General features: G+C 47.0%; 1 long non-coding RNA gene across 1 annotated transcript in view; it reads left to right on the forward strand.

The window, feature by feature from the left end:
- The window catches only part of LOC310800134, a 48,622-nt gene extending 24,389 nt beyond the window's left edge, over positions 1–24,233 (forward strand). The window contains exons 3-4 of the long non-coding RNA XR_014553852.1: positions 3,278–3,356; positions 23,302–24,233. This is a non-coding gene — a long non-coding RNA (uncharacterized lncRNA). The remainder of the gene's footprint in view (positions 1–3,277; positions 3,357–23,301) is intronic.
- The last annotated feature ends 1,251 nt before the right edge of the window (positions 24,234–25,484 follow it).

Consider the following 25,484-nt stretch of genomic DNA (forward strand, 5'->3'; position numbering starts at 1 on the left):
TGCCATTGCCAATGACGCCTTCAGGCGTAATGGATGGTTTTATAGGGGTCAATTCTGAGAAAATAGACATTGTCCAGTTGGTGCGCTGCAGGGAGCAGCTTGGCATAGTGTGAGATTCTCCCATGTGCTTCTCTCCATCACAGCTAGATAGACATGATAGATGCTTCCTAAATTCATGGTCACATGACAACAAATGCGCACGGTTTTCTAGACACATGGGGTGGGTCAACTTACCCAGGCTCATCTTACCCCACTCTCCCTTACAGTAAAATAAGGGCTCATTGAAAAAGTAAAATACATTGCAGTGCTTAATTTGAGAAACATGAAATAAAAAGTGTACAATAAGTTGCCTTTTTCTTCTGTTAACTCCACTTGACACATTTAGTCAACAGGCCAAAACAATCTCAGCACATTTGAGCAATTCCCCCACTTTATCTTGTTTAATGAGAGAAAGTGTAGCCCAGCTCACCTAGCCTGGTAGAACCAGCCTGATACTGTGATCTCACACAATCCTATCAGTCTGAACCATCGACATAAATAAGATGGACTGAGCGTGGCTATCTCCACCCAGCAGGGTCGAGTGAAGCCGAAATCCTGCCAGGTCAGTGAACCAGATTCTGCGCAGTAGCTCCGTTGAGTTAGAACCTCTGTGAGGTCCCCGCCCCTCTGAACTTTCTTATGTAGAGCTGCTGTTTCTAGATTTGTGCACAGTGCGTTGTGTATTTATATACAGTCTAGCAAATATGGCACTTTAAGTTGTAATATTTTGTGTCTCGCCAAAGGTAACCAGGAAGATTCCCACTATGAGATCAGTTTATCAAAATGACGCCTGTACGAAAATTTGATTTTCGTTGTCGCAGATTGAGCTGTATCAGCCAAGACAAGTCAGACCTCCGGGCTGCTCTCAGCCTCTCACTGAGCTATAAGGGGGAAATTATCGGATGAACCGATGTTTGCAGCTCTGTGTTGATTAGCGTAATGTTTCCATGGCATTTTGATTAACTTTATGATTTAATTCCTTTTGGAGCAAAATGTTGGTTTAACAAATCTAAGCATGAGGCTACGTTGTTGTACTGGTACAGTGTGGGTAGGGCAGCCAAACCTAATGTTAGCCCAGTGCGTGAGCCAGGATGCCTGGTCTCTTCTCTGACTCTGTATATCCCACTGAGCTATATCTTATTTATGCCAATGGTATATCGTTACTAAGAGAGGAGCTTGTGAAGAATGAACATCCCCACAGTCAAAGCATTTCCCTGAGATATCCATATAAAAACGTGTATTGCTTTAATACTAAAAATAAAACATCCAGTATCTGTTTGTCTAAGCTAACGCTAACCCGTTAGCGATTAGCTAATGGCTGGTGGTTGTGTAGGCCCCATCTTATACCCGGGAGTTAACGTTATAAAACACATTTCCTGTCAGATGGACAACCTGGTCAGTTCTGAAAATATGTCTATTATTGTGTTATTCCAGGTATCGTTATTGGTTGTTAAGATATAGTAATATTAAGCCGACAAATAATGCAAAAACAGCCGGCTAACTCAAGCGGCTAATGCTAGCCTGCATCCATTAAAACCATTGTGTATTAAAATAACCGATAACGTAGCTGGAGTAACTAATAAAACACATATTTACTGAACTTACTTCAGTCCCCAACCAACGTTACTTCCTCGCGCACCTTTCTCAAAACAATGTCCTTTTTATTGCGGTCCATCGATATGTCTGGTAGATAACTGATCAAGCAGTACTGTGTACTATGTAAAACTAACGCTAGCTCTATAATATGAAGAGCCTGTCCAGCCAATGACGGCTTGAGACTGGCTGCCACAGCTGTCAATCATCCCTTTTTATATGTCAAATAACTACTTAAAAACAAACTGATCAGAAAAATGACCACTTGCACAGGCATTAATTAGCAATGATAATAACTATCTAAAATGATATAAACCACCTTTGGAAAAAAATTATCTTACGTGTACTGTGATTATTTCGGTTGTCCATTTCCCCATCCACTAACATGGGGAGGCGGGCCTTGTGACCTATACTGGCACCTGCCGCCAGAGCGGCGATCTAACATGCAACGGCTTCACTAAAGGGGACCAGGCCTACACCCCTGGTCTGAACCATTGGACCATTGGACAGTTTGGACTGGACTTCCAGTCTGCCTCGCACAGTGATTTCAGTGGGTGGGAGTACTTGCATTGACAGACAACTCCTTCAGCCAATCAGCATCGCCACATGCAGGCCAAATCCATCCATCTCAGTAGAAAATACAGAGAAATACCTCTGGTGCACTGTCCGTGTTTAATTGTTGTCACTCTATTTCTACAAGAACTGCACAATGAAGGCTGTTTACGTGAGCATTTACCCTCATTGCTTTTTCGGGAGAGGAAACATTACTGTTTAGCCAGCAGCTGAGCGGCGGCCCTGATTGGCTGAGTAGCATCACATGGGTTACCCTGATTGGGTAGCACCACGTGCGATTATTTACAATGCATGCAATTGGTCTGTGAGGCCGGTGAACTAGTACCGTAAAGTCTAGAAACGCTGCACGGGTTAAAATCGAAACGCTCCATCAAACTTTAATAATCTCAATGATTTATCAGTTATACGTCTGGGTCTACACAGGGCAGCGTCTGGATCCGTAGCTGGACCGCGGTCGACCATTTGGTGATGCCTGCCATACCCGTTTCTCCAGTCGCGTGCAACTCAGACCCATTTCTTATCCTGTCTCAGCCCTCGATGATGATGTCAATGATGTCACTTGCGTAATTGGGATATGATCAGTCATGTCACTCAAGTCAATTGTGATGTGATGTCATCAGTGATGCCGGGCTACTACAGCAATATTTTATGTTTTTAGGCCTTTTCAGAGAGCCATTGTGACAGCATCAGCAATGATAGACATCAGTGATGTCACTCGAGAATTGTGATGTCATCAGTTATTTATGACAGACACTGATGATCATAATAATAACACAACCCAGCAAGGAGGGAACAGACACAGACGGACACATCAGCAACGAGAATTGTGATCAAAATGTACAATGTATCTGTGTGTCTGTGTGCGTCAGATATTGTGATATTCAGTCATGTTCAGTTGTGTCCCTCAGTTTGTGACATGCAGTCATTCACCTCTCTCTCCCTATCCCTCTCTCTCTCACTCTCACCTCTCTCCCTCTCTCTCTCATCTCTCTCCCTCTCTCCTCTCTCTACCCCTCTCTCTCACCTCTCTCTCTCCCTCACCTCTGACCTCTCTCTCACCTCTCTCTCGCAGCCATTGGGGATGGTTTAACACATCGGCAGTGCACGATTGAGATCACAAATGACTCTGACTACATCCTTTCTCAACCCAGGTGACTATATTTTTTTCCAATGATTCATTTAATGTAAAATAGAAAACCTTTACATTAAAGGGACAGCTCACCCTAAAATCCAAAATACATATTTTTCCTCTCACCTGTAGTGCTATCTATCCATCTATATCATTTTAGGATAGTTAGCTGAGTTTTGGAGATATCGGCCGCAGAGATGTTTGCCTTCTCTTGAATACAATGGAACTGGATGGCACTCGGCTTGTGATGCTCGAAGCACCAAAACATATATACATTTGAAAAACTCAACAGCATGGTCTCTTTCCAGAAATCATGACCCGGTTACTCAAGATAATGCACAGACTTTGTTGTGAGCAGTTTCATGTAGGAACTATTTTCTTTTGCAGTCTCATGTAGGAACTAGCTAGCAGCTAGCGGGTGTAGTTCGGTCAAAAGAAAATAGTTCCTACATGAAACTGCTCATAACAAGGTCTGTGGATTATCTTGAGTAACGGGGTCATGGTTTCTGGAAAGAGACATTGTTGTTGAGTTTTTCAAATGTATTTCTTTGGGACTTTGAGCACCACAAGCCAAGTGCCATCCAGTTCCATTGTATTGGAAAGAAGGCAGAAACTCTGCGGCCGATATCTCCAAAACTCACGCAATTAACACAAAACGATATAGATGGATAAATAGCACTACAGGTGAGAGGGGAAATGTATTTTGGATTTTAGGGTGAGCTGTTCCTTTAAATTAATAATCCCCAAATAGGAACTAGCATGCTAAAACTAAACTAAACTATTGGGGCAATTAATTTGATATGCATAAACTGAAGAGTATAGCTGCAGCACTCACAGTAGGACAATGATGCTGATGATAGTGCTGAACATAGGCGATTCTAGGCTTTCCAACCAGGGGTTGCACCTTCACGGTCCAAAGTGTACCCCAACTGGGAGAACAAAGAAATGTTGTACATTTTAAAGTAATGCATTAACTCATTCCTGGCCATATACGTCTTTAACGTCTTATCAGGAGTGTGCCTCCCAGCCAAATACGTGTTTGACGTGTTTTAGTTTTTATTCGTGTTTAGCGTAGTTCAAAGACTTCCCCAGCCTGTGACATGGTATCAGGTCCCTGGCCTCAAAGACAAACCGACAACACGTGAACAAACAACTATGCAGCTGTTGTTTTGAAATGGGGGAGGAGGAAATAACAGAAAACGGAGAAACGCTGCCTGTTGCAGAGTAGGAGAAACGCCATTGAAACGCCCCTCGGCGCGCTGCGCTGGTCGCCTTGCTGCAGGGCAGCGAACCTGGATGAGTTGTTGGCGGTAGTCAAACCCGTGACCAACATGATCGATCCGGTTCCAGCGCCTGGTCCCAAACCCAAGCCGGACCCCGTTCCTGTGTCGCAGCCCGAACGAGAGGAGGAGGAAGAGAACGAGGACAACACAGCAACAGACAGGAGCCATTTTTCAGAGCGCATTTGCGCCGTGCAAAGACCCGCCGGGATTACATTGAAAGTGACTATAGGCTCTTTCAAACACAGATCACGCAAAATTGTAGTTCGGGAAGCCCGTAAAGCTTGGCAGCCTCACCACACATTTTGTTGTTGATATTGTGGAGTCTCGGTAACATACTGCTTGACAGGTGAGAGCGGGAGGACAACCAGCCACCACAGTGACGTCAGAGCCGGGGATTCCCGACAGAGACGGTGTCTAGGCCGCGTCATCAACAACAGGTACTTCCCCAATTTCATGTTGAATCAGTGGGACCGCTGACAGCCGGGCGCGCTTAGGAGCAGAGCGCACGGCTGGAGCGGATCCCCCAATTAAGGGCCATAGAAAACCAGACACCGCTCTGAACCTCACTGTGTGGCCGGTTCTCCTCCAGAAGGAAGCTCCTTGCTGTCGGGCGGTAAGTACATTTCCCGATCCTCTCCCTAAACCTTCGCATGTGATGATATTGCTGTTACCTGACACAGACTCTCTCCTCTCGTTCTCAGGCAAGATATTGGAGCAATTAAAAGCGAGGAACTGAGGCCGGGCTACGTGGTGGGGAGAACACCCCTACGGAGTCGCAGGCTAACCCTGGCCGAAAGAGTTATATTTCCCTGATTTCCCCGAGAAGGGATGAACTTTCTTTGTTTAATTGAATAAAACAACGCATATTGCGTTTAAAACCTGCTTTTGACTACTGGCTTGAATCAGAGTTCCCACAAGTGGTGGAGAATGCAGGCACTCTGATTCAACGCTAAACACCTCACGCACCATGGAGCAGGCCCAGGCTCTGGTGACGCTGATCCAAAGCCAAACTGAACTGCAGCAGGCAGTAAAAGAACTAATAAAAAAAATAGAGAAAGACGACTCGACTGCAAGGGCCCCCGGAGATGTCCTAACAAAGCAAAGCCCAGACGATGATGTCGAAGCCTACTTGGAGCTATTCGAGAGAACGGCGGTACGAGAGGGATGGCCTGCCGCACACTGGGGAGGCATCATTGCTCCTTTCCTCACAGGCCAGGCGCAGAGGGTCTGTCGGGACCTGTCCATGGGAGAGGCAAGGGATTTCGTGAAGCTACGCACCGCCATCCTCGCCAGCTACGGCTACAGCCTCCCCGCTCGTGCGCAACGGTATCATGGCTGGCGATACACAACGGACCAGCCGCCCCGTTCCCAGGTAGCTGATCTACTGAGGCTCACACAGAGCTGGCTCACCTCCACGGGAGATCCCCCGTGGATAGAACGACTCGTAATTGACCGGTGCATCCGCTCCTTGCCGCCCGACGCCAGGAAATACGCTGCACAGGTGAGCCCCTCCTCCCTGAACGCCTTGGTAGCCTTGCTGGAAAACCACCAAGTCAGCGCTGACATGATGCGATCCACCCTGAGTGAGCCACTTCGCAAGACAGCCCCCCCAGACAGACCCAGCCGGGACAGCCGCCGCCGACTGCCACCGGCCCAGCCCACGGCCCACAGAGAGCCGCGCAACACGGCCGACCGAGGGAGTCGACAGCTAAGGAGGTGCTACGTCTGCGGACAAGAAGACCACATGTCCTGGTCCTGCCCCGACAGAGATGTGTCCATGCCCTCCGCAGCCGGTGACGAACCCCGACCCTCCCTTCACACCGGAGGCTACCCCGTCCAGCAGGCGACCCTACCGGTCCGGGTGGGGCGCACCGACACCCATGCCCTCCTCGACTCCGGAAGCGTGGTAACCCTCGTCCGGGCCGACCTCGCGGGGGAGCTCTCGACAGAAACCATGGCCGTGAGATGCGTCCACGGGGACGAAAAATGCTATGCGGTCAGCTATATACGGGTCCAAACCCCAAAAGGCGAGGCCAGAGTCGCCGCAGGCGTGGTGCCCAATCTCCCGGTACCGCTCCTGATAGGCACTGATTGCCCCCTATTCCTCCGATACTGCCGTTCCGGTAGGCTCCCGGAGAAGCCCCGACGGGACAAACCCCGGGGGAGACGGATGACCCGGCAAAACGTTGCCTGCCCAGCCTTCAGGCCGGGATCCGAAGGACGGCAGTCCGACACATCGGCCGCCGAAGAAGGTCCCGCCGGGCCCGCTGAATATGAGACGCCGCCGCTCGAGGAGGACCCCTTCGCGGAGTTTCCTCTCCCGGACGGACCCGAACCCCCGGCCCACGGAGAGTTCGCCTCGGCCCAATGGGCGGACCCGAATCTGGAAGCCAGCCGTAGAGCCGTCGCAGCCATTGATGGGAAGCGCTGTTCCGGGGTGAGGCAAACATTCCCACAATTTATTGTGAAACAGGGGTTGTTGTATAGATCCACCAAAACTCCGGAGGGGGAAGTCATGGAACAATTATTAGTGCCTAAAACCTATGTGTCCAGAGTGTTATATTTGGCCCACACTCATCAGTTGGGAGCACATCTAGGGGTTAAAAAAACATATACCCGAGTGCTACGCCGGTTCTATTGGCCAGGCATAAAAAAAGCGATTGAGAATTTCTGTCGATGTTGTGGTGAGTGCCAGAAAACTGCTCCCCGGCCACTGTACAGGAACCCCCTGATCCCTCTACCCATCATCGAGGTCCCGTTTTCCCATCTCGCCATGGACATCGTGGGGCCGCTCCCGAAGTCAAGCAGAGGACACCGCTACATATTGGTAATAGTGGACTATGCTACTCGTTACCCTGAAGCAATACCTTTACGCACCGCTACGGCCAAAAATGTCGCTAAAGAACTGTTCATGCTGTTTAGCCGGGTGGAAATCGCAGAGCAGGTGCTCACCGACCAAGGCTCCTGCTTCATGTCCAGAGTAATGACAGACTTGTACAAATGGCTGAAAATAAAACGCATAAGAACTTCTGTTTATCACCCCCAGACAGATGGCCTAGTCGAGAGATTTAACCAAACCCTGAAAAAGATGCTGAAGAAACTGATAGATGTGGACGGGAAAGATTGGGACCAACTCATTCCCTATGTGCTGTTTGCCATACGAGAAGTGCCACAGGCATCCACTGGATACTCCCCGTTTGAACTGCTCTACGGCCGAAACCCCCGGGGTCTACTCGACTTGGCAAAGGAGGCGTGGGAAAGCCAGCCCTCCCCACTACGGAATGTCATCGAACATGTCAAGAGGCTACAAGAAAGAGCGAAAAAGGTATGGCCGATGGTACGACGGCACATGGAGGAGGCACAAGCCGCCCAGACCCGCACATATAATAGAGGAGCCAACCCCAGGCAGTTCCAGGTCGGGGAGAAGGTCCTTGTATTAGTGCCCAGCCATGACTGCAAATTCCTGGCCAAATGGCAGGGGCCGTTTGAAGTAGTCGAGAAGGTCGGGCCAGTGAACTACCGAGTCTGTCAGCCGGGACGGAGAAAAGGACTACAGCTCTACCACATCAACATTTTGAAGCCGTGGCATGAAGCCGAGAGACCCGCTCCCCTAGCCCTCCTCAACAGCGCCCCACACCGGGCGCCGCCGACGGTCCCAGTGGACATCGGACAGGCGTTGGGACCCGAACAACTCCAAGATGTAAAGGAGCTCCTAGGACGGAGCCGGGACGTTTTCTCCGACCTGCCTGGCCGGACAAACGCCATACAACACGACATAGAAACGACGCCAGGAAAAGTGGTACGACAACGGCCATACCGCATCCCCGACGGGAAGCGATCCGAGAAGAGGTAAAGAAAATGCTTGAATTAGGAGTGATCGAGGAATCCCACAGCCCCTGGTCCAGCCCGATTGTAATTGTACCAAAGCCAGACGGGACACTTAGATTCTGTAATGACTTTAGAAAAGTGAATGAGATATCCACGTTTGATGCATACCCGATGCCAAGGGTGGACGAGCTCATTGAACGGCTGGGACCAGCTCAATTCGTCAGCACACTGGACCTCACCAAAGGGTATTGGCAGGTTCCCCTAACCAGACGGGCGAAACCAAAGACCGCATTCGCAACACCCGACGGCCTGTTTCAGTACCGCGTCCTCCCCTTTGGTGTACACGGCGCACCCGCCACCTTTCAGAGGCTGATGGACAGGGTCCTCCGGCCACATAGAGAGTATGCCGCAGCATATTTGGATGATATCGTCATACACAGCAGCAACTGGGAAGACCACATGAAGCAGCTGGAAGCGGTCCTGGGAGCCCTCCGCCGAGCCGGACTCACCGCCAACGCCAAGAAGTGTCGGTTGGCCTGGACGGAAACAAATTACTTGGGATACACCATAGGCCGGGGGTGCGTAAAACCACAAATCACGAAAGTGGAGAAAATAAGGAATTGGCCACGAACCGTAACGAAGAAACAAGTGAAGTCATTCCTGGGGCTGATTGCATACTATTTAAAATTCGTAAAAAATTTCGCCACCATAGCAGCACCGTTATACGACTTAACGCAACAGAAGCTGCCACACCATGTCAAATGGACAGACGAAACCAACGCCGCCTTCGAGGCTGTAAAGGAGGCATTATGCCGAGAGCCGGTATTAATAGCCCCAGACTTCACAAAGCCATTCCTCCTCCACACGGACGCCTCCGGTACAGGAATAGGAGCAGTACTGGCACAGGTAATAGATGGAGATGAACACCCAGTGACCTTCATAAGCAGGAAGTTGTTGAAGCACGAAAGAAACTATTCAACGGTGGAAAAAGAATGCCTGGCGGTGAAATGGGCCATTCACTACCTCCGCTATTACCTCTGGGGCCGGGTGTTTACCCTCATCACGGACCACGCCCCCCTCAAATGGATGGCAACTAACAAAGATAAAAATGAAAGGGTAACGCGGTGGTTCTTAGAGTTGCAAAACTATAAATTCAAAGTGGAACACAGACCAGGGAGGGAGATACCACACGCAGATGCCATGTCACGACGGGATGAAGCAGAAGAAAAAGAAGCTCCCCGCACAGGCAGCGAGCTTAGGGGGAGGATGTGTGGAGTCTCGGTAACATACTGCTTGACAGGTGAGAGCGGGAGGACAACCAGCCACCACAGTGACGTCAGAGCCGGGGATTCCCGACAGAGACGGTGTCTAGGCCGCGTCATCAACAACAGGTACTTCCCCAATTTCATGTTGAATCAGTGGGACCGCTGACAGCCGGGCGCGCTTAGGAGCAGAGCGCACGGCTGGAGCGGATCCCCCAATTAAGGGCCATAGAAAACCAGACACCGCTCTGAACCTCACTGTGTGGCCGGTTCTCCTCCAGAAGGAAGCTCCTTGCTGTCGGGCGGTAAGTACATTTACCGATCCTCTCCCTAAACCTTCGCATGTGATGATATTGCTGTTACCTGACACAGACTCTCTCCTCTCGTTCTCAGGCAAGATATTGGAGCAATTAAAAGCGAGGAACTGAGGCCGGGCTACGTGGTGGGGAGAACACCCCTACGGAGTCGCAGGCTAACCCTGGCCGAAAGAGTTATATTTCCCTGATTTCCCCGAGAAGGGATGAACTTTCTTTGTTTAATTGAATAAAACAACGCATATTGCGTTTAAAACCTGCTTTTGACTACTGGCTTGAATCAGAGTTCCCACAATATATATGCATTGCCAATGATGCAGAGGCAGAGGAGGCTAGACGCTGATCTCAGACCAGTTTGGTGTTCTCCTCCTATGCTAATTTGCGGGGAGATCAATAGTGTTCCCTGGGAAGGAGGTGCGATCCAGCAGCAGCTGTGGACAGAACTCTCTCTGTGTGTGTGTGTGTGTGTGTGTGTGTGTGTGTGTGTGTGTGTGTGTGTGTGTGTGTGTGTGTGTTGATGTTACTCTACTGCTGCAAGGCTGCTTTGGATAAAAGTGTCTGCTAAATGACGAAATGTAATGTAATGTAAAGAGACACACATGGGCCCCGCGCACACACACACATTCACACTCACTCACACTGAGTAAACTGTATTGTTGAATGTAAAAAAAGCACTTCATGTATATATATATATTTTTTTGTCATTTGTGTCATAACGAATAATATTTACATGTCTGATGTCAATACAGTTCAAAATAAAAGAATTGAGAGCGAGTTCTGCCTGAGATTGTGTCCTTTACAAAAATGCCTTTTTCTCCAATTTCTCTTCTCAGAGAGACCTTTTTGGTGAAAACAGGGTGTATATAAATGGCTATAAGTAGAGTACAGAACATGCTAAAAGCTCACCTTTTTTTTTCCTGGTGAACCCAGAGACGTACATCTTCATTTTGAGGTATTGCAAATCACTTTGGTGCTAATAGATAATTTACTGTGGGTCTTGAAAGATGACCAACAATTATGAAAATCTTTGGCCTGAGCTAAATATTGGCAGTCCTAAACTGGCCATGAATGAGTTAATCTGGTGCACTCTGAAAGCAAAATGAAGAGGCTAGTAGATCTATGAAGTACTACACACATCACGTTAATATCCTCTTCACTATGCTGTGGCCTTACAATGATGAAATCAACATGAGTGAGTTGAGTTGAGAGGTCAAGTACAGATTTATTTTATTGAGAAACGCAATGAATCGAGAAATTGCATTGAATAATGTTGAATACAATGAAATATAGATATCTACGACACATTATATATATATATATATATATATATATATATATATATATATGTATATGCGTTAAATATATATATACAAGGAGTGCACGTGCATCCGCTGCACCAACGTAAAATCGCCAGTGGTGCTGAAATGTGTTCCTCCCATGCTGCTGCTGCATTTTAAGAATAAATCAATAGACTGATCTGACCGCACGGTGTAATGATCAGCAGTTGCCACTGTCCTACTGTGAGTGCTGCAGCTACTCTTCAGTTTATGGATATCTAATTAATTTCCTCACTGTTATAGTATTGCATGTATGCCGAGAAAGGCATGCACCTCGCGTAAGTCGCTGTCTCAGTCATATTACAATATTATAAGTCAATGAAACAGTAAAATGCCTAACCCAGATTTATGCCTCCACCATTAGTTCATTCTCAAATCGCCATTTGAGGCAAATTGGAAGAAATTCCGTCAAGGCGGTCCTGAGATATCGCATTAACATGCTTGAAAATGGCGTTCGAAAGGTCACAGTGACCTTGACCTTTGACCACCAAAATCTAATCAGTTCATGCTTGAGTCCAAGTCGATGTTTGAAGTAAATTTGATGAAATTCCATCAAGGCATTCCTGAGATATTGCGTTAACAAGCTTGAAAATGGCGTTCGGGAGGTCACAGTGAACTTGGCCTTTGACCTTTGACCACAAAAATCTAATCAGTTCATGCTTGAGTCCAAGGCGATGTCTGAGGCAAATTTAAAGGTCCCATTCCGTGCAAAAGCTGTTTTTACTTGTAAATGCATATATACTGCTGTCATCCCTCCCTGTAATGAGTGGTCACAAGCTCAGAACTGCCACAGTTGGATTTGTCCCTATCCAGCTTCCCCCTGCAGTCTCCTTCAAGCCACACCCCCAAACGCTCTGTTCCCCCAGACGGGGTATCGGGACGTCACGATGGTCCTCAAGCATACTGCGCGGGTCTCTCTCACACAAGCTATCTGCACCATTTTGTCTATAGCCACAAAATTAACACTTCTAGCTGGAGCGACGCCAACTGTACGTGATCCAGCAACTGCGGAGGTGCATTCGGTAAGTCTAGGCATTTTGAGATGTCCTCTTTAGCGTAGCAACGTTAAGTTAGCGATAGCGTTAGTTGTGGACACAACCCAGCGTGCTGGTCCACAGACGCTAATCTGATTGGCCGCTGGGAGCCTGGGGCGGGCTCTCCCTCAGCGGCCAATGGGAACTGTTAGTTCTGAATATATTATAGAAACAGACCATTCTTGGGAGGCAACGAGATGAGGAAGGGACAACTCCGTCACAACAAACGGGGTTGCTATATTTTCGACAAATTAATCCAGAATCATGTTTTATGGACCAGAGACACACGTTTTTAAGAGGTTACAGCTGCACGAATTGGGACCTTTAATAATAATAATAATAATAATAATAATAATAATAATAATACATCGGATTTATATAGCGCTTTTCCAAATGCTCAAAGACGCTTCACAATACAAAACAATATAATACCATAACTTAAGAAAAGAGAAGAAAATAAATAAAGAAAATAAATAAAAGGTGAGAGAGGGAGGAGTTCATGGGTTGAAAGCAAGGGTGAAAAGGTGGGTTTTGAGGGCGTGTTTAAATGATGACAGAGTGTCTGCTTGACGGATATGGCTGGGGAGGGCGTTCCAGAGGGTGGGGGCAGCTGCAGCGAAGGCCCTGTCGCCCCAGGTCCGGAGCTTCGTTCTGGTGGTTTGGAGAAGGTTAGCATCTGCGGACCTGAGGCGACGGGTAGGCTTATGGAGGTGAAGGAGGTCAGAGAGATAGGAGGGGGCCAGGTTGTTGAGGGCTTTGAAGGTGATGAGTAATAATTTGAATTGAATCCTGTACGTGATGGGGAGCCAGTGGAGATCGTGGAGGATGGGGGTGATGTGGTCGGAGCGGCGGGTGGAGGTGAGCATGCGGGCAGCGGAGTTTTGGACGTATTGGAGTTTTTTGAGGGTTTTGGTGGGTGTGCCGTATAGAATGCTGTTGCAGTAGTCCAGTCGGGATGTGATGAAAGCGTGAGTCAGTGTTTCGGCAGCAGAGAAGGATAGTGAGGGGCGTAGACGGGCAATGTTCCTGAGGTGAAAGAAGGCGGATTTGGTGATCTGGTTGACATGCGGGAATAATAATGGCTTTAATTTATATAGCACACTTTAAAATGTAAAACAAATCCCAAGGTGCTTTACAGTAGCGAGAATAAAAAAATAAAAAAATAAAAACAAGCTAAAAACAGCTAAAAGCTCCGAGCTAGTAAAAAGCAGAGCGGAACAGGTGGGTTTTAAGGTTCGTTTTAAAAACAGCGAGGGATTCAGAGGCCCGAACAGTTCCTGGGAGCTGGTTCCACAGGCGTGGCCCCAGAGTGGAGAAGGCTCGGTCACCCATTGTTGCCAGCTTGGTGCGGGGGACAACTAGCAGGTTGAGGGTGTCGGATCTGAGTGACCGGGAGGGGGGCTTGGGGGGGGAGGAGTTCTTGAAGGTAGGTGGGGCCAGTGTGGTTGACCGCCTTGTAGACCAGGAGGAGGAGTTTGAAGGTGATGCGTTGGTTGATGGGGAGCCAGTGGAGTGAGTGGAGGACAGGGGTGATGTGTTCTGACTTCCGGGTTCTGATTTGATGAAGTTCCGTCAAGGCATTCCTGAGATATTGCGTTAACAAGGTTGGAAATGGGGTTTGAGAGGTCACAGTCCTCCTCTAGCCTTCAGAGAGAATAGACGTCTGCACGCTCTGCTCCGCCACTGCCTGTCTGCTTGCTGTCTGTCTGTCGGCCTGCCTGCCGTCTGCCTGCTGCCTGTCTATCTACCTGCCTGTCTGTTGTGGATCTACGAAAATTTCGGGATTTTACGGTGCTATTAGGTTCCATATACCTTTTTGGGACCCTGTGTCACTGTTAAGGGCATGTCGCCCTGTAAAGGATGTACTGATCACTTGCAAAAAATTGCAATACTGGAAACTACTATCTTCCATCTGAAAGACACTGGGAATATCTCTACACTGCCTCAGAGCCAAATTAACTTGAGTTCTGTTTCCAATGGAGACACAGAAACTACGCCGAATGCTAACATAGCGTTAGCTGCCTCTTCCTCAGGTAAGCTTCTCTCCCATGTACCTGTAAACACCACCGCTAGCTCCAGACAATGCTCACGAAGTTTGGCGGCCCTCCGAAGCTGTGATAGCCTGTGCTACCTCGGGGAAACAAATTGACACTGTCCACTGGAATGTTCATGGGGCGAAGCCGAAAAGGGGATCTATCTCTCACAGAATAGTGATCCCTGATGCCTCAGAGTCCCTATTATCGCCCGGAAATTAGCTCAGCTACGGGCTGGCCTGCGTTAGCTAGTATAGCCCCTGTCGCTAGCTCTGAACAGCCGTGGACTACTGTTAGGGGAGGAAACAGGGGAGCTAAGAGATTTTCCCCTCAACCACTGATGTCTCTACAGCTGGTAAACAGATTTCAACCGCTACTGGGTGGGCCTGTATTGCCGTCTGCCGACACGGATGTTGGCCCGGCCCATTGGCGTTCCAGAGGACCTTGGTAGGCCCAAAGCCAGACCTCCTACTGATGCTACGAGGAGGGTATCAAGAGCTAGCAGGCCGCAGCCTCCAGTAACATCCTTGCTTATTGGAGACTCTAGTCACTAGAGTCTTTGTTTTTATTACCGATGTGTTACACTAGAGTCTAGTGTAACACATCGGTAATAAAAACAACACAGCTACATTCTGTTTCCCTGATGAGATGATCCGTGACATAACAGTGAAAATTCCTGAAATCTTGTCTACTCACAGCTCCGTAAACAAGATTACCCGCTGTTGGAGCGACATTCTGAAAGAGCAATTTGAAATATTAAAACGTGACTTCCTGGATCTACTCGTGCTTCTGGGCTCCTTGGATATTAAGGCATTTATTAATCGCCCCCTGCCCCCAAATGGATATAGAATCAACAAGTTCAGCAGCTCCCTGGGCTTAAGTACGTGGCTTTCAACTGTCTGCCCCCGCCATAATGTAAACTTTATCGATAACTTCAACTTGTTCTGGAATCGCAGATACCTCTTCAGTGAGCATGGACAGCTCAATAGAAATGGCACGAGGCTGTTTATTACCAACCATGTTTACAATATCAATCATCCAACACCTGATAACTCCAGGAAAGTGCCCCCCCCCCCTCTCCACTATCTCCAACCGCGATGTCACTCAGCTACCAGACGACACGTCCCCTCAACAACAGCTGCCACAACTCGAGGCCAGCTGACTAGACGAAACACCCAATTCCATGCACGCTGCCTCAACCCATCCCCCCCCCCCCCCCCCCTTCGGGGCCTCTACACCCCTTCACCAACCTCCAGTTCATCAACAACCAACTGAGACGCCTTCCTTCCAGGATGAAATGGAGGAAAATGCCCCCTCCTCGACCTCTCTGCCCCCCCCCCCCCCCCCCCCCCATTTTCCAGTGGACTATCACTGATTCCTCAGTCGCCCTGTGCAGCCAGCCCTCTGCCACTCCCTAAGCCCCCTCGTTCTATCCCCCCGACCCCAACCCTGGCCCCCCCACAGCCCCCTCCCTTACTCAATAGATTCCTAACCTCAAACGATCTCCTAGATCAACTCTAATCAGGCTTGCACCCCCATCATAGCACTGAAACCGCACTTACTAAAGTCATAAATGACATTAGAATTAACTCAGACTCAGGCAAAAAATGTATTCTAGTGCTATTGGATCTTAGCGCTGCCTTTGATACTGTTGACCACTCAATATTATTGGACAGGCTGTACAACTGGGTTGGGCTATCGGGTACGGTCCTCCAGTGGTTCAGGTCCTATCTCCAAGACAGGAACTTCTTCGTTTCCATTGGCAATTACACATCTGACCTAACTAGTATGACATGTGGGGTGCCTCAAGGATCCATTATGGGGCCCTTTTCTATTCAATCCTTATATGCTCCCTCTAGGCCTAATTATGCATGAAAACAAAATAGCTTACCATAATTACGCAGATGGCACCCAACTGTATATAACTCTCTCCTCAGGTGACTATGCTCCCATAGACTCATATCACTGTGTCAGTGCATTGACCAAATAAATAACTGGATGTGCCAGACTTTCCTCCAGCTAAACAAAGACAAAACCGAGGTGATCGTCTTCGGTCCCAAAGAACAAAGGCTTAAAATCACTGCACGCCTTGAGTCTCTATACCTGAAACCAAAGGATCAAGTTAAAAGTCTTGGTGTTATTATTCATTCCGATCTCAACTTTAACTCCCACATTAACTCATTGAGTGCCAGCCACTTTTGGAGAACGGACGCTCCCAGTGCCAGAGTTTCAGAGCGTTTTCAGTGATTTCTCGAGGCCCACAGAATATTGTGTGATATTACTATGTAAACACAGAACACGCAAAAATAACAAGGAGACTCTATTGTATCATCAGCAAAAAAAAGTTTATTGATACCATTTTCCGTTCTTTAGTTATCAGCCGGAGAAGATAGGTCAAAAACAGCAAAAACATGCATTTCTATCTAGAAGCTGAGATATTCCGCCTTTTGTGAAATGCAGCATTTCAAGCACATTCACTGACTCTAGCTAATATTTTCTGATGTAGTGACCTGGTGTAGTTCTGTGGAGCCTGCGTGCCCCACCCCCCTCTCCCCCACTCAGCTGCAAACTCCTCCCCACACGCACCCAGTCTATTTTTGGAGCCTCCGTTTTTGCGGGCGGTGCGGCTCACAGCGGCTCACAGCGCGACAGCCCTGCGACAGCTCACAGCGCGACAAGGAAATGCCAAACGGGACTGCAGGTAAAGGTTTGGCCATTCGGCGTCGGGTGCTGCCTTTCTGGTGGGTAATCGTGTGGAGAAACTATATGCAGAGAGACAGACAGAGGCAGAGGAGCTCAGTTGTGTGCGCGGATTGATTGCTGTTGCCAGGCACCGTCAAGCAGCAGCCAGAGCAATCTACATGGCTCTGGGCTGCAGCATGAGCGCTTTCTCTTTGATCACGGCTTTTTCAGGCTGTATTCCTGACATTTCTGTAATCTGGAGAGCACTGTCGCCCCACCTAAGGGTTCTGTAAAATAGGTTAGACACATTCAATAGCTCCCATATTGTAAGACGCGATGTAAGAGGCTTAGATCAACATCCCCCCGTCAAAAAACGCAATTGACGACTTTAGTCGTCAATGGCACTCTACGTCACTAAATGAATTGACGACTAAAGTCGTCATTGGCACTCAATGAGTTAAGTCTTTTTATCATCTTAAAAATATAGCAAGAATTATAGCTGCTGCACAGCAATGGGTCGTGGCCGGGCAAGTCTCAAGGTTTTGAGCTAGAGTCCCCAAGTCAAGGCTGAAGTATTTTAGCTATACTCCAAGTCATGTCTCACGTCTGTGGTCACAAGTCCAAGTCAAGTCCAAGTCAAGCTCAACATTGTGGTAATCTACCGCCCTCCTGGTCTGCTTGGTAACTTCCTTGACGAGATGGACACCCTTCTCTCAGTCTTTCCTGAGGATGGTACGCCACTCATTCTCCTGGGCGACTTCAACATCCAGTCGGTAACTTGAACTTTTTTCTCATGCTTCTCTCCACCCTCACCAAAGAGCACCTGTTTCAGTGATTTTACTAAGACCCCACGCAGCGCTTCCTCCTCAATCTCTCATCCAGTCAGTAACCTTGCAATCTCTGCCTTTCTTGAACTTCTCATCCTTCGACCTCTACCTCTCTCAATCTCCTCCAACTCACAAAGCAGGGAACGTGCTTGACCTGGTCTTCACCAGATCCTGCTCCATCTCCAACCTCACTGTGACCCCTCTTCCTGTATCCGACCACCACTTTATACCTTCTTTATACCACTTTACCTTCCCATCTCACTCCCTACCTCCCACCTATCACCCCCTCACTCTATCACCTCCCGTCGCAACCTAAAAACTCTCTCACCTAACTCCCTCTCTTCTGCTGTCCTCTCCTTGCTTCCCTCAGCCGAGCAGTTCTCACTCTTGTCTGCTGAGTAGGCTTCCACCACTCTTCTATCCTCTCTCTCCTCCGCTCTTGATTATCTTTGCCCACTCACCACTAAGCCTGCCCGATCCTCTCCCCCTGCTCCTTGGCTGACGGAATCTCTGCGAACTCATCGAACAGAGCTTCGGGCAGGTGAGAGGAAATGGAGAAAATCACACCACCCTGATGATCTCTCTTCCTACCACCTTACCCACTCCAACTTTACCTCTGCTGTCTCCAAAGCAAAAACCTCCTTCTTCATCTCTGAAATCCAGTCCTCCGCGTCCAACCCCAGCAAACTATTTTCCACCTTCTCCACCCTCCTCAACCCTCCCTCTGCCCCTCCTCCCTCACTGCTGATGATTTTGTAACCTTCTTTACTAAGAAGGTGGATGACATCAGCTCTTCCTTCCATCCTCCAGATACCATTAACAGCACTCCAGACTCCAACTCTGCTTCTCTGCCCCATGTCCCCAGATTTACTTCCTTCTCTCCCCTTTCTCCCGGTGAGGTGCTTAAACACATCAGCTCTAACCGAGCCACCTGCTGTCCCCTCGATCCTATCCCTTCCTCTCTCCTCCAAACCATCTCCCCTGATCTATCTCCCTTCCTCACTACCCTCATCAACTCCTCACTGTCCTCGGGTCTTGTTCCAGCTACTCTAAAAAATGCTAGAGTCAAGCCTCTGCTTAAGAAACCCTCCCTTGACCCTACTGCTATTCAGAGCTACAGACCTGTCTCTCTTCTCTCATTCCTTTTCAAAACCCTCGAACGAGTAGCTTCCGATCAACTTTCTCTCTATCTATCCCATAAAGACTGCCCTCTAGCAGATCTCTCCATCTCCATTGACAATACCACTGTACTTCCCTCCCAAACAGCTAAGAACCTTGGGGTGATCATTGACAACCAGCTGTCTTGCTCGGCCTACATTGCTGCGACAGCACGCTCCTGTAGGTTCTCCCTGTACAACATCCGCAAAATCCGCCCGTTTCTCACCAGGGAAGCGACAACAACTCCTGGTCCAGTCACTTATCATCTCCCGCCTGGACTACTGCAACGTGCTTCTGGCCGGCCTTCCTGCCGCTGACATCCGTCCGCTTCAGCTCATTCAGAACGCTGCAGCCCGTCTGGTTTTCAACCAACCCAAATTCTCTCATGTCACTCCCCTCTTCCGTGACCTTCACTGGCTTCCCATCTCGGCACGCATTCAATTCAAAACACTGGTTCTGGCCTACAGGGCAGTACCCCAGACAGCCCCCCTGTACATACAATCTATGGTCAGGCTCCACATCTCTCACCGTTCCCTCCGCTTCTCCACCAGTGCAGGACGGCTCGCCCCTCCTCCGCTACGGGGGCTCAAAAGTCGCTCATCCCATTCGCGACTCTTCTCGTCCCTGGCACCTCAATGGTGGAACGAGCTTCCACCTTCGGTCAGGGTGGCCGAATCACTGCAGATCTTTCGGAAAAGACTAACGACACACCTTTTCAGGCTCCATCTGGGCCCTTCTTGAAACTAACTTCCTTCTCTCTCTCTCTTATAAAACAAAAACAAAAAACAAAACGTACTAACTACTTACTAACTTCACTTTACCAATATTCCTTCAGAAGTTGTAGTTGTCATAGACTGTGTTGCATAGTTGATTGCTCTATTGCTGACAAAAATGTGTTATTGTAAGTCGCTTTGGATAAAAGCGTCTGCCAAATGACGTAATGTAATGTAATGTAAGTCTAAAGTCTCTTATGGATGAGCATTCTATCATCTGCTTCTGCTGCATGCCATCCAGTCTGCTTAGAACATTGCATGGCTAAAACTAAGGGGTCAAAGCATGTAGGCCACTGTATTATCCAGTCTGCTTAGAACATTGCATAGTTAAATCTAAGGGATTCAAAGCAGGTTCAGGTTTCTTTGCAGCATGTAGCTTTTTCATCATCTGATTCCGTTTTTTGTTGCAAGGCATCTCACAACAATACAAGTAAGAATCAGTATATTCACAAACAAAAGTAGTAGTTACTTGCCTCACTGTTGTAGAGTGGATGAGGTACTGGCGGAGTTGATGTTAGATGGAGAGGGAGGCTGAGCGATTAATAGCCACCTGGGGAGTTTGTATCTCTTCGGTCCTAGGCTGCAGGTCTGTGGGGTCACACAACTGATACACTAGCAGGAGCTGCTTTTTCATCTTATGGACAGACTGGATGCTTGCTGGTGGTGTTTTATGGGACTGGATGCTTGCATGTAAAAACACACACTGTTTCCACTTATATAGGGTGAGCCAGGAAGGATTTATGACATCACTGATGACATCACAATTGCTCAGTGACATCACTGATGGCATCACAATTGCTCGAGTGACTGATGACATCACAAATACAACCTAATTGCCCTAGGTAAAGCTCTTTATTAGGCTATAGATGGGGCAGAATTCAACATTTTGATGCACTGTGGGCGCAATTTTTGATCAATCAAAAATCTGTTTGATAATTTTGTGTAGGACAGTCTAACGATGCAGATGCTGAAGTTTGGTGTCCTTTGAAGAAGAAATGTGGGAGGAGTAGGGTTTAATTACTTTTACAGTTTTTGCAGTTTTGCGGTCTTTAGACTTCATAATTGGCCATAGGTTGCAGTGTACAAAAGTGTCTCCTTATTTGGGCCCACATTTCAGTGAAAGTTGCAAAGCCGTAGCACGTATGCCTGATTTTTTATGAATTTTCAAAGTTTGAAACTTTGTACAGTATGCACCTGTAGGTTAGCAGTTGACTTGGGCGAATCTATTTAGTGTAAAAAAGCGTGTGAAGTGATGTCATTTAACTGGAAATGATGGCACGCAATTGCTCGACTGTGATGTCGTCAGGTAATTGTGCTGAAGTCGCTTTTCTCTCTCGCCCTCTCTCTGTCTCTCTCTCACTCTGTCCCTCTGCTTGCCCACTCAATGAGAAGGAAGCTGCTGTCGCAGACGTGACGCTGTGGCTTTTAAGGGGGATGGACATGATCACACCTCTGAATAATTTTGGGGATACACATGGATGTCTAGATGGAGAAATAGGTGGATTTTTTTTCGACACCTGTTTTTTCTTAATATTTGAAGTATCTATTTTAAGATTCTGCCAGGTAACAGACTGAAATAATGTCCCATGGGGTTAATGGGGTTAGTTTTTAAACCTTTATTACACCTATCGCGAACCCAAAAAATAAAAACAAAATATGGAAAATAGCATAACTTTTGAATTAAACTACAGAGACAAATTAACACATTTTTCCATATAATTCGGACACAAGGAATTCATTAAAATCGTTATTGTTATGATTCAAGCACATCTTGACCCTATTTCTGGACAAAAACAGCAAAAAAGGAGAAAATTCTTATTGGGTCAAAGCCCAAAATTTCACTCATCAGTAGGCTACCACTCAAGTGGGTAAATTCTAATTCAACTGTGAAAAGGTATTATAGATTAAATTTTGGTATGAGTCCATCATGATGAATGGAATTTTTGTCACAGTAATTATTGGTTTCTTTGGGCTGATACATATCCTAATTTAGGCTCATTTTCAGGACCTTTACTCATGTTTTATGAGTGCTTGATGTTAACTGTTAAAGGTAGCTTCTTAGCTTTTATGCAAGCCCAGTAGTGAGTCTGTCTGACGAATAAAGAGGTCACATGGACTCTTCCACAATTTCCGCCTAAACTTTAGTCTTTATTTGAGCACTATGTGACATCTAGGAACATTACAGACACAAACATCAAAACTGGAAGACTCACAGGAATGTAAGGATTCACAGAAGGTATAATCTACCCATACTATTCAATCTTGAGCGGTAATTTGGAATGGAAAGGAACTGGGACATTTTGTGTCATGGCATCCATGACACAAAGCCATGTCGTCCGTGCACTGGATGACATGCTGGCTGCCCACTTTTGCTGGTTCTGCTGGCTGGTCAGGAAGTAGGAAGCCTGCTCCCCCTGCTAACATCTTCTACCTGGCAGGCCCAGTCGGCAACGGCTGCCAGGCTGCCGGGTTTGTGATAAGTGTAATAAAGGGTTAGAAATTACCCCCATGGGACATTATTTCAGCCTGTTACCTGGCAGAATCTTAAAATAGACACTTCAACCATTAAGAAAAAAGAGGTGGCGAAAAAAAATCCACCCTATAGCCTATGCGCGTGGACCTATTTATCCATCTATGGCGGGGAGAGGGCAACGCTTAAACGTGGCCACAATCGCGAATCGCGCAAAACGGGTGCTAATGCAAAATTAGCGCCTTTGCGACGATAGAGCCCTTGGAATTAGTAGTTGTAATCAGTCTATGCTATCAGATAGTAAAATATGGATCCTATGTCTGTTTACATCTCCTCTCACATAACGTCATGCTTGTTGTGATGACGAATGTGTGTCACGTAATGTGAACGTGAGTCATGATTGGCTGACAAAACAGAAGAGGAGAGAGAAGAGTGGACTTGAGATAGGTAGATAGCCATGTGAATTGTGGGAAAAAGTAAAGAAAATTAGTGCTGAACAGGAAGGTGAGGACAGGGAAGAGGTGAAAGGCTGTGACACTAAAGCCTTTTGTCGTTGTTGCAACAGCAGATGAGACCACCGTAAAACACTCCAAGTCTAAAAAACACCTGGAGAAAATTAAATTTCTTGTCCCAACTCAAAGGTCAATAGCAGAATGCTTGGCATGCCTGAACATCAGAAAAATCACTAAAGCTAGCAAAGTAAATCCAGATTACCCCCCGCTCCCATTGTAAAAAGCAGCACACTGCTCGCGTAGGATAATTTACCTCAAAATACGATAATTTTGACCTGATACATTTCCCATCTGGCAACACTGCTATGCAGTTCCATTGTGAAGCGGACTGTTATATCGACTAACAATACCTGAATTTCAGCTGGCATGAGGTCAAGTAGCCTACATACTGACTGAATTTTAATGTTTGGGTGAATTATTCCTTTAAGATTCTCCTACATGTTTCTCTGACCAGGTGGTTCGTGAATAGAGGAAGCTGCTCTGTTCCTCCGGCACCAACTGTTCAGCCTGGCGCAACTGATGTTATGCTCTTCATCAAGACTCCTCACACCGCAAGGGGATCTGTTGGCGTCTTCACTTTCAACCTCCTCAATAAGAATACGAATCAGGCCACTAAGAGAATAGCTGTCATGTTTAATGTGCCCTACAACTTTATGTTTTGGTCAAGCTGTTATGCAGTGGGAATCTTTGGGATAACCAAAAGCTGTAACTATGATCTTTATTATGAGATGCATAAGAACAGTGTGATAGCAGGGTTTTCCAGAGGCTACCCAAAAACTCACCCCCACATTGTTTATACAAGTGATGGTGTGACCATCGATGCCACAATGACAAATTCTTACGAACCAACCATGAAGGTGACTGTGACTGACAGTTAGTGAGTCAGAATTGCTGAAATATAGAGCATAACCTCCGCCAGGGAAGTTATGTTTTCAAGGCCTTTGTCTGTCTGTTTGTGATGTAGAACAAATTAAGTTACATTGGCTTTACTTCATAATCAATAGCTATAAAGCAGATACACATAGTTATTAGTTATTAATGTATAATTCACACATACATCTAACAGACAGAGAGACAGGCACACTCAGATAACCTTTGCAGATCCTTTTCACCCTGGCCCATGCAGACAACTGTGGCCTTGTTGTGTTCCAGCTCATCCCGGCCTGCAGCATTCAGAATGGAAGCCACAACAGATGTAATCACATGTGTGCTTTCTGCCTATAAGTAACTTTGACTGTCTGTTGTTCCGGCACTGCACTCCTGATCTCTCTGTATTACTCTAATCATGTATGCTTTTTCAAGAAGGAGGCAGTCTCTCTGCAATGAAATATCCTTGCAAAGATATGTAATAGGCTCAATACAGTGATTTATTTCAATACGACTCAATACGACTCCCGGCTCCAGTTATTATTTTGATCTCAAGTGGTTTTTCCTCAAGTTGTCACCGTCTATTTTTGGCTCAGTATAGAGAGGTGCTGGTTATGTTCGGGAGAATAATGTATTGTTAAATTCCATCCAACATCAGTCAGAATTATGCAAACACTACTGGGCTGATTTTCATGACACTTGGTGGAAGGGTGTAGCATGGGCCAAGCAAGAAGGCATTTAAATTTGGCGTGTGGGCATGGTCAGGAAGGGCGCGGATCTGGGAAATTGGAACCATACCAAGGATAGGAATGTCGTACAGAGTCAGGGGGTGGGTCGGGGGATCTGGGGGGGTCAACTCAAGGGGCCATATAAGGATAGGAAGGTCGTAGCGTCATGATTCAAGGGGTGGGTATAGGGGAAGGGTTAGGGTTAGGTGTGTAAGGTTAGACAAACATTTAGCTTTAGGTTATCACAATTAATTTGAGGATGATATAATCATTATACAAATTCTACACATAGGGGCTTCAAAACAAACATGTGTAACAAAGGAGGAAAAACATTCCAAAAAGCTACACAACCTCAAGGTTTCATGTGAGTGTTTGTCATTTTCTACAATGAAAACAATGTATTACTTAATAAGTGGCAATAAAAACAAAACAAGAAATAAATATGTTACAAACATATCAAGAAATGGGTATGTGTGGTTTGTATTTGTCTGGGGTCAGCAACCTAGGCACGGGTGCCACCTTTGGCATGTAAAGTGCTAACCAGTGGCACGGTCGGCAGCGCACAGCATAGCAATAAGTGCGCAATTGAGATTTTTGCCACATTTCACAGCCATTTGCAGATGCATGGCATGTTATTTAGCATATTTACGGGAGTGACACATTATAATCTGCCTCTAATTGGTTGCCTTCTATGGCAGCAGAAAGCAGATGAAAAATGCCAGTGCGGAAGACAGAGATGTGCTGTGTATCTTATACTGCTCTCATTTCAATGTCCTGATTTTGAATGGAATAACATTACAGATCCGTTGGAGATTTAAATGTTGATGTGCGTATTGTGCGAGTCATTAACCTTGGTGTGGTACACTGATTGACAAGCACATTTGAAAATGGCACCTCAAAAAGGTTGTTGTTGTTGTTGTTAATTACTGAAATATGAAAGTATCGAACCTGCATTTTAGACTGAACCATCTTCTCTTTATCTCAGTTGTTCCCCAGCCCGTTTGCTCCGCTTCATTATGTACGTGACGCAGACGTTGTCTAC

This window comes from Poromitra crassiceps (genome assembly GCF_964638095.1).
Source record: "Poromitra crassiceps genome assembly, chromosome: 29".
Classification (NCBI taxonomy): Eukaryota; Metazoa; Chordata; class Actinopteri; order Beryciformes; family Melamphaidae; genus Poromitra; species Poromitra crassiceps.